Below are 10086 nucleotides of genomic sequence, written 5' to 3' on the forward strand. Positions count from 1 at the left end.
TTGTGCAGCCTTCAGTTCCTCTTCCGACCGTGGGTGCAGCTCTCATGCTCCTGATCCTACGCCAGCACGGTTCCCCTCCTGCCGACCCCGCTGCGCCAGCCAGCCGACCGCGTCCAGCACCTGCCCTCGCCTTCCGTTGTTTTTTGCTTTTTGTGAAACAATAAACTCTTTGAGAACTGCTTTTATCTCGCTCTCTGCGTCTGGGGTCCTGGCCAAACTCTGAACCTAACAGAATAGTCCGGCCAAATCATGGACCCCGCGGAGACAGATAAATTACGGCAGGCGCTATCCTCTCAAGGAGCACGTGTTGGCCAGATGGGGGAAGCCATCCACGAGATCCAAGGCGTTCTCCAGACCCTGGTGACCAGCGTATCCCAGCTCGGCAGCCGCATGGATCAGGCCGTCAGTCAGATCCCCAGTTTGGCTCCTCCTGGGAATCTTCCTCCTTCCTCGGCTCCCTCCTTGGCGACTCCGGCTCCCCCACCCGTCCTCTCCCGGGAACCATACATCCCCACCCCGGTCAGGTATTCGGGAGATTTAGGGGCATGTAGTCAGTTCTTGCTTCAGTGTACTTTAGTGTTTGAACAGCAATCCCAGACTTACGCCACAGATAGATCGAAAATTGCCTTCATTATGAGTTTGTTAACAGATCGGGCTGCCTCCTGGGCTTTGGCTATCTCCACTAATTCGGCGGTAACTCAGTCTTATTCCTCTTTTGTTAATGAGATGCGCAAGGTTTTTGATCACCCGGTCCAAGGGAAAGAAGCCAGCAGCCGGCTCCTTTCCCTCCGCCAGGGTTCAGCGCCAGTCTCCCAGTACGCTATCGACTTCCGCATTTTGGCAGCCGAAAGCGGCTGGGATGAGCGCGCATTGCAAAGTGTTTTTCTCCTGGGATTAGCTGATAATATTAAGGACGAATTGGCAGCACGAGACGAGACCCAGTCTCTTGACGAATTAATCTCATTAGCCATTAGACTCGATAACCGGCTACGTGAGAGATGCAGGGAGAGAATAGGGAGACAGGGCGCCCCTCCTCCTGTGGTTTCCAACTACCCTCCGGTGTCCACTCCGCAACGCGGGATTCCCCGGGACCTCACCCCCGTGCCTGCCCCCGCTCCTCGTGCGGGTTTTTCCTCCGTCCCTAACGAAGAGGAGTCCATGCAGTTGGGTCGAGCCAGACTGTCTCCCGCAGAACGGGAGCGCCGATTACTGCACCGGCTATGCATCTACTGTGGTCAGCCTGGCCACTTCCTCGCCACCTGTCCTCAACTGCCAAAAGGGGAGGCTCATCAGCCACGGAGGGGGCGCTGGTGAGCCGTACTATCTCTTCCTCCTCTCCCTCCACCCGAGTTCAACTTCAAGGTATGCTCAGACTCCCACATAACACGATACCACTGCAGGCACTGGTCGATAGTGGAGCTGATGACAATTTTATTGACTCTGAACTGTGTAGTCAAGCGAACCTTCCTATTGAGCCTCTCCCTGAGCCTAGGAACGTTCTCACCCTGAGTGGACAATTACTGGCTAGTGTCACCCACCGTACTGCCCCTGTGACCCTGCTACTCTCTGGTAATCATCAGGAAGTTATTTCGCTGTTAATCATTCCCTCTCCCACTTCACCTCTGGTTCTGGGGCTCCCCTGGTTAAAGTTGCACAACCCCCATATTGACTGGTCCGCCTCGGCCATTACCAATTGGAGTACGTTCTGTCATTCCCATTGTCTTCACTCTGCCATTCCCTCCAGTGCCTCCTCGCCACCTGTGCCTACCGAACCTATTGACTTGTCCTCCATTCCCCCCATGTACCATGATCTTCAGGAGGTTTTTAGCAAGGACAAAGCGCTTTCTCTTCCCCCACACCGTCCCTATGACTGTGCCATTGAACTGCTCCCTGGAGCCCCATTTCCATCTCAAAAACTGTACAATTTGTCCAAGCCTGAAAGAGAGTCCATGGAGCAGTACATCACAGACTCGTTAGCTGCGGGGCTAATCCGCCCTTCCTCTTCCCCAGTGGGAGCGGGTTTTTTCTTTGTTGAAAAGAAAGACAAAACCCTGCGCCCTTGTATAGACTTCAGGGGGATAAATGACATTACAGTGAAAAATAAGTACCCACTCCCTCTGATTGATTCCGCTTTTGGCCCCTTGCACCAAGCAACCATTTTCTCCAAGCTAGATCTCCGTAACGCCTACCACCTCATCAGGATTAAGGAAGGAGATGAGTGGAAAACGGCGTTCAACACCCCCCTGGGACATTTCGAGTACCTGGTTATGCCCTTTGGTCTGACCAATGCACCAGCTGTTTTCCAGGCTTTGATCAATGACGTTTTAAGGGACATGCTTAATAGGTTCGTGTTTGTTTATTTAGACGACATCTTGATTTTTTCCAGAGACCTTGATGAACATGTCCAGCATGTAAAGCTGGTTTTAAGGCGACTATTAGAGAATAGACTCTTTGTGAAAGCAGAGAAATGCGAATTCCATGTCACATCTGTCAGTTTTTTGGGGTTCGTGGTGGAAAGGGGACAGCTGAAGGCGGATCCGGCCAAAGTTCAAGCGGTGGCCGAGTGGCCTGTCCCCGCCACCAGAAAACACCTCCAGAGGTTTTTGGGGTTTGCAAATTTTTACAGGAGGTTCATTCGCAATTACAGCCAAGTAGCGGCCCCACTCACTCAATTGACCTCCTCCAAGCTCCCCTTTGTGTGGTCGCAGGCAGCCGATGCTGCCTTCGACCGATTAAAGTGCCTGTTTACCTCTGCACCTGTGCTTTCCCATCCAGATCCTGCATTACCGTTCGTGGTCGAAGTCGACGCCTCTGACTCTGGGGTAGGGGCCGTCCTCTCTCAACGCTCCCCAGTTGACCACAAAATGCACCCCTGTGCCTTCTTCTCTCGTCGGCTCACCCCAGCAGAGAAAAATTACGACGTGGGCAACAGGGAGCTCCTCGCTGTGGTCTTGGCTCTCCAGGAGTGGAGGCATTGGTTGGAAGGTTCCACGCACCCTTTTACGGTATGGACTGACCACAAGAACCTCTCCTATCTACGGTCTGCACGTCGACTAAACTCCCGGCAGGCTCGGTGGGCCCTGTTCTTGGGTCGGTTCCGGTTCTCCCTCACCTACCGCCCTGGTTCCAGGAATGTTAAGCCCGACGCCTTATCCAGACAGTTTACTCCACCGGTGGAAGACACACCTGTGGAGACCATCCTCCCTTCCTCCTGCGTGGTGGGGGCGGCCAGGTGGGAGATTGAGCAAGTCGTGCAGGAGGCTCAACAAGATCAACCCATTCCCGAGAGCTGCCCTCCCAACCGGATGTTTGTTCCACCCGCCGCCAGAACTCCTGTGCTCCAGTGGGGACATGCTTCCAAAGTCGCCTGTCATCCTGGGTTTCATCGCACCCTCTCCTTGCTCCGACGCAGTTTCTGGTGGCCCTCCATAACGTCTGACACCAAGGAGTATGTTTCCGCCTGCTCCGTCTGTGCCCGCAACAAATCCTCCCACCAGACTCCTGCTGGCCTCCTACGTCCACTGCCCATCCCCCATCGCCCTTGGTCTCATGTTGCAGTGGACTTCGTCACTGGACTCCCACCGTCAGAGGGTAACACAGTAGTCCTTACCATTATTGATCGTTTTTCCAAAGCTGTGCATTTTGTTCCTCTGCCCAAACTCCCCTCAGCCCTAGAGACGGCCAACCTCCTCGTCCAACATGTGTTCAGACTTCATGGTATACCTCAGGACATAGTTTCGGACCGGGGTCCCCAGTTCTCCTCCCAGGTCTGGAGGGCCTTCTGCCAGGCTCTGGGAGCTTCAGCCAGCCTCTCGTCTGGATACCACCCCCAAACCAACGGCCAGACGGAGCGGGCCAACCAGGACCTCGAGTCAGCTCTCCGGTGCGTCACCGCTAGACATCCCGCCTCCTGGTCCACCCATCTTCCCTGGGTGGAATACGCCCATAACTCTCTGGTCAGCTCAGCCACAGGTATGTCTCCCTTTATGGCCTCTGTGGGTTTCCAACCTCCCCTCTTCCCCATCCAGGAGACCGAAGTGGCAGTTCCGTCCGTTCAGGAGCACCTCCGGCGGGCACGGCGGGTCTGGCGGGAGGCAAGGGCGGCTCTCACGCGGACTGCGGCTCGCAATCAACGATTGGCGGACAGACGTCGCGCTCCTGCCCCCCACTATCAGCCGGGTCAAAAGGTGTGGCTTTCCTCACGCGACCTCCCTCTGCAGACGGAGAGCAGGAAGCTAGCCCCCAGGTACATCGGCCCTTTTGAAATAGAAAAGGTAATCAATCCCTGTGTGATGAGACTCAAATTGCCCGCAGCCCTTAATGTTCACCCGGCCTTTCACGTTTCCCTGTTGAAGCCTGTGTCCACCAGTGCTCTGTGCCCTCCGGCCGAACCCCCTCCACCCCCCCGGCTCATTGATGACCACCCTGCCTACACTGTCCGGCGGTTGCTGGACGTCCGCAGACGGGGCCGGGGATACCAGTTTTTGGTGGACTGGGAGGGGTATGGTCCAGAAGAACGGTCATGGGTGTCCCGTTCTTTTATTCTGGATCCGGACCTTATTAATGACTTTTACAGGGACTTTCCTGGCAAGCCTGGCAGGCCGCCGGGTGGCGTCCGTTGAGGGGGGGGTAATGTCATGGTTGTTGAGTTTTTTGGATTTGTTTTGGTGTTCTTGGTGTTTCGGTTTTCCTTGTTTCCCTTTTTCCCCCCTCCCCTTTCCTTCCAGGGCAGTGTGTGTGGCAGCGGCGGCGGTCATTGGCTGGCTCAGCATAATGAGACGCACCTGGCTCTCATCAGTGCACTTCCCCGGGTATATGAGCTTGGCCTAGTCTCCACTCCTGTGCCGGACTATTCAGTCGTTGTCGGTAATGTAGCGCAGCAAGCTTTCTAGTGGATCTTTGGTGTTTTTTCCTTCGTGACTCTAATCAACAGTGTTTTTGTGCAGCCTTCAGTTCCTCTTCCGACCGTGGGTGCAGCTCTCATGCTCCTGATCCTACGCCAGCACGGTTCCCCTCCTGCCGACCCCGCTGCGCCAGCCAGCCGACCGCGTCCAGCACCTGCCCTCGCCTTCCGTTGTTTTTTGCTTTTTGTGAAACAATAAACTCTTTGAGAACTGCTTTTATCTCGCTCTCTGCGTCTGGGGTCCTGGCCAAACTCTGAACCTAACATGATGATTGCAATTTGGTTAAGTTTAAGCAACAAACCACTCGGTAAGGTTTAGAAAGTGACAGTGGTTTGGATTAAAATAACTTCAAACCTAATAAAATCAAACCCCGGTCTCTTGTACAGTATGAAAGTCCTCTGTTCTTGTCCACGTGCATGAATCACAGGACTCTGAAAACTGCCATGATACTGGTCTGGCTGCAGAGATGAGGAGCAGCTACAGAGTTCTGCAAAACTCCACACCAACAGATATATTTTTATTTTCAAACTTGCTGCTGACGCTGACTCGAGAGACATCACCTGAGGACATTCATCAGACTTCACACAGCTCCGTCTGGAGACACTCAAGGCTTTATGCGTACACTGGCGTGTGTTAGTTCCTTTAAGAGTGCAGAGTTTTTCCACAGTCCACAGTCTTTCTGTCTGCTTCCTCCTGACCTGATTCTATCCATCCATCCACGCATTCAACTAAACTCACTCTGAAAACATTTCAAACCTCTTTCCTTCCAGCTCTCTGCGTCCAACCTGTGTGAAGCCAACCAGCAACAACAATCATTCCCTCCACCACGTTGTGTTTCTGCTGCTGGGTTGTTTCCCCCCTCAACTAATGAGGACCTGCAGGCTGAAGCAGACCTAATCTTCCCCGTCTCTCCATAAGAATCAGAGCTTTTTCATGCTTGTTAAAACCTCAAGCCGATCTGTTTATTCTCGGCTATTTTCATTCTGGGAAACTTGAACGTGTTGTTGAAAGTATTTAGGATCATGCGGAGACGCTGCCTGTCTTCCCCCACAAGCTGAGGATCCGTCTCTTCAAGAATCACCTCACGTCATCCAGCGTCTCTGCTGCATCCTATCGGCTCTCCCACATCTTTTTATCTCCTCCACTCACACAGAAACCTCCCCCTCCTCCTCCCTCTCACTTCTCATTGCTGTTTCTTTCTCCAAACAGGCTCTCAATCATGCTGAAATCACAGAACCAAGAGAAAATAAAAAGAAGATCCTACTGTGGTGCTCATTTCACATGACTCTGGATGTACAGCTTAAAATTTAATGTGTTTTTAATGTGTTGTTTCTGTATGTGCATCATTTTGTTTTACTGCTGCTGCTCAACTGCTAAAAAAAAACAGGCTGAGATCACAAACATGCACGTAGCACTCACAGGTTTTTAAAGGAACAGTCTGAAGCTTGTTTGGGTTCACTGCTCGTTCACGTCTCTTTGGATTTTCTGAGTCAGAAAATCCAAATTTGTGTAAAGTGGCATAAACTTGGACGGAGCTGCAGTGGGGCAAGAAACAACTGCAGCAAACATCTGGCAGCGATGACAAAACCAAACACGACTTTAGTACAACCAGAGGAAAATCTTGTTTCTCACAATCATCTTTTCTTTGTCTTAAATAAATGAGATTCTTATTTTAAGCTTACAGAAGTCTCAAATTTCTTCTAAACTCCCCCTTAGGAGAAAAAAAGAGCAAAACAAAAGAAAAGCAGGAGATCTTTAGGTCCTAGCTAATGCTTGTGTCAGAGGTGTCTCCTAAAAGACCGTATTGAGTAACAGGACTTTAATTTGACCGCTGAGCCAAATTTAAGATCCCATTTAAGACAACTGAGTTTTCTTTTAGAGCTGATTATTTAAGAAAACTATAATATCAGTGCAGTGAGACAAAAAAAGAACATTTTAAGACGAGACAAAGGCTGTTTCTCAGGAGCCGCATTTAAGAAGCATGAGAAAACGGTCAAAGTCTCAATTTTTAACTAATTTATGTCTAGGAGACACAAAGACGAGATCTTATTTTTAACTTTTCCTTTCCTTTTCCAAGACACGTTAGAAGTTTGATTTGGAGGTGAAGCCCGGCCTGGTAACACCATGTCCTAAACTAAATATGAACATCTAAGTATCTAAGACAGCTCTCTGTCCACACTGAATCTGAAATTTGACACTTTTTATGTGGATTTCCAGTCAGTGCTGATGGTGCATGCAGTCAACTGAAGCAATAAATACCTCAGAGCAGAGCTCTCCTGCTTCAGAGCCGGGCAGCTGTGCCTACATGTACCACGATGCATTGCGTGAAAGCTTCTGACACCCATGCTCACGCATCACCTCATCTAGCCTATAGCTGATACTTCGTCGGCCAAAACACAGCGTTGGGTAACAAAAATACTCGAGCACAGCAGTTGTGATTGGCCAAAGTCCCCAGCTAGATTTTCTAAAGCCTGAAAAGTGAAGAGGAGGTGCAGAAGTATAGTTTTCTCTCAGACAACTGGAACTACAATTTGCTTATTATAGATTTTTTGCCCAATGACTTGAAAAAATAAACTGCCTACACGAGCACGCTATTTTTTAATTTGCTGAAACGACCGATGCTGTTGTTTTTCTTCAAAATTTTGACCACTGTCTCCAAACTTCCTGCCTGCAGCTGTAAGTGTTACACAGTCCAAACAAGTGCCCAAACATCAGGCTGCTGTGACTTGAGACGAGTCTTTACTCAAGGACGCCTCTGCAGAGACAAATGGTGGCGAGTATCAGACCTGCGTCTGTCCAGTAACAGAACACTCAGGTTAACCTGCTGCACCAGAGATTATCGAACAGTACTGATCAATATTAATATCTTTAAATAGACACTTCGGTTGTCAGTTATGTTTAATATATTATCAGAAGTAAATTAATTCAATAAATTAATCTTAATTTCCTGCAGAATATTTTAGGGAAGCTTGGTGTACTGGTGTTCTTTTTTTAATCATTAATTATCACACCATTTACAGTTTTATCAGTTGTATTTCTACTAGAGCTGCGACGATTAATTACATTAATTAGCTGACCAACAAAAAATTAATCTGCAACTATTTTGACAATTAAACCTGCAGTGCAGGACTTTTACATATCAATGAACGTCCATTACATTCCCTCGCCAAATGAGTTCATACAGTGTTGACTCAGCCTTTCACCACCCAAATCTCTCTGAATTTAAATCAAAAAAGCTGTAGTCATACGTCATAAGCGCAAGTCGAAAGTGTTTCTGTGATTACTCTCAACACTGCACAAACACTGCAGATTTAAGTATTTGTGTACATACATTTTTTTAAATTAAAAAAATCTGAAAAATTCACCAATTCCAGCAAATAAATTGGGAATGTTTGCTGTTTTTTTTTGTTTTGTTTTGTTTAGGGAGGGGGGACTGGGACTGTTGGTCAAACAAAACAAACAAACAAACAAACAAACAAAAAAAAACCCCAAGCAATGCAATTTTATTGACTCTGGCTTTGGGAATGTTTTTACTATTTTCTGACATTTTGGGGACCAAACAATTAATGTGCACTGAAAAAAATATATATATAATTTGCAGGCACAGATTAACTGATAATGGGAATAACTTTTATCTTAAATCCTATTTAATTTTAGTTGTTGTTATTTAATTAATCTGAATGTTTAATATAGATGCATGATGGTTTAGCTGTTGTTCATCTGCTCAGTTTTCAGAGTCGTGTTCTGTTTGTTTTGATCAAAATGTCGTTCAGAGGCTGCTGAGGTTATTAAGCTGCAACAGAAATAAAAAGAGTAAATTGGTCTGACGGTGACGAGGTTTTCCAATTTTGCATACCTGCGTTTGCGTATTTGGTTTGTGAGCGTTAGCTTTTGCTGGTCCTCTACATCCGGCATGTCTACATGAAGTATTTACAGTATATTTGTACTGTGAAATTAAAATTGTGGTACATATTATTTCAATGAACAGCTTAAGATTAGTATGTCACTGTGTGTGTTTATTAATTAGACTTGAGATGTCCTCAGCAGCACAGGGCCACAAACAGACTTTTGAGGACCACTGACTTATGGGGACATTTTGTGTGTGCATGCGTTAATGTGTCTGTGTATGTGTGTGTGTGTGTGTGTGTGTGTGTGAGAGAGAGAGAGTGTGTGTGTGTGTGTGTGTGTGTGTGTGTGTGTGTGGCTACATTACCCTTGGCTAATCGCCTCACTACACAGACCTTAATACATTAGCATAATAATATTTGCGTATACACAATTTACAGTGTCTGTGTTTACTCATTAAGGCATATTGTATCCTTACATGACATAAATAACATCTGTTTACATATAATACAAATGAATAGGCGCTGTGTCATTAAAGGTTCATTCCAGTCAAAAACCAGCTTCTTCTCTGGAATAAGAGCTGCAGTCAGATAGAAAAAAGACTCAGAAGACACCTTAATCTTTTTTTTTTTTTTTACATTAAATTCACTGCTTTGCGATTTCAAGCACTGTTTTAAATTATTATTATTATTTTGTTTTTGTTCGTTTCAACTTTCAGTTAAGTGAAAGCAGAAAGCCAGTGTTATGGAAGAATATTGGAGCCAGGCATGAGGGGGGAAAATGATTTATGATTCATTCAGCATTTTGAGAATTAAGTTGAAATTTCAAGAGCATAGACAGTATAATAAATGGTGGATGAAGCCTCTGTGACATCACCCATAGGTTGCATGAGAGCCTGTGATGGCTTCAACACATCACTCAAAGTGGCCACGCCCTTAATAATGCCTAACTTTAAGCCTTAATATAATTTAAACAGGTAATTGATGTAAAAATTAAGTCCCTATACAGTTGTCATGAGTGGGAAAAAATAGCTGCAGAGACCAAAACCATGTTTTGAATCGACTCACTTTTGGTGCCAGCCTCAAGTGGCCACTCAAGGAACTGCAGTTTTTGGCTTTATTTTTTAGCTCCAGATGTTGCTGTTTGGTGTCGACCCCAACACAAAGCGTCGGACTGAGACTGAACAATCAATCATTTTTCTCCAGAATGACTAACACCCTGCAAACACAGTGTGTCCCTGCAATGTTGTGACATTGTAATGATGTTACTGCAACATTACAGTTACTACATTGCAGATAGTTATGTTGCTGTTACGAGCTGCCCCCTAATAGTCAAC

This window comes from Lutjanus erythropterus, chromosome 2 (assembly GCF_056507025.1).
Source record: "Lutjanus erythropterus isolate fLutEry1 chromosome 2, fLutEry1.hap2, whole genome shotgun sequence".
NCBI lineage: Eukaryota > Metazoa > Chordata > Actinopteri > Lutjaniformes > Lutjanidae > Lutjanus > Lutjanus erythropterus.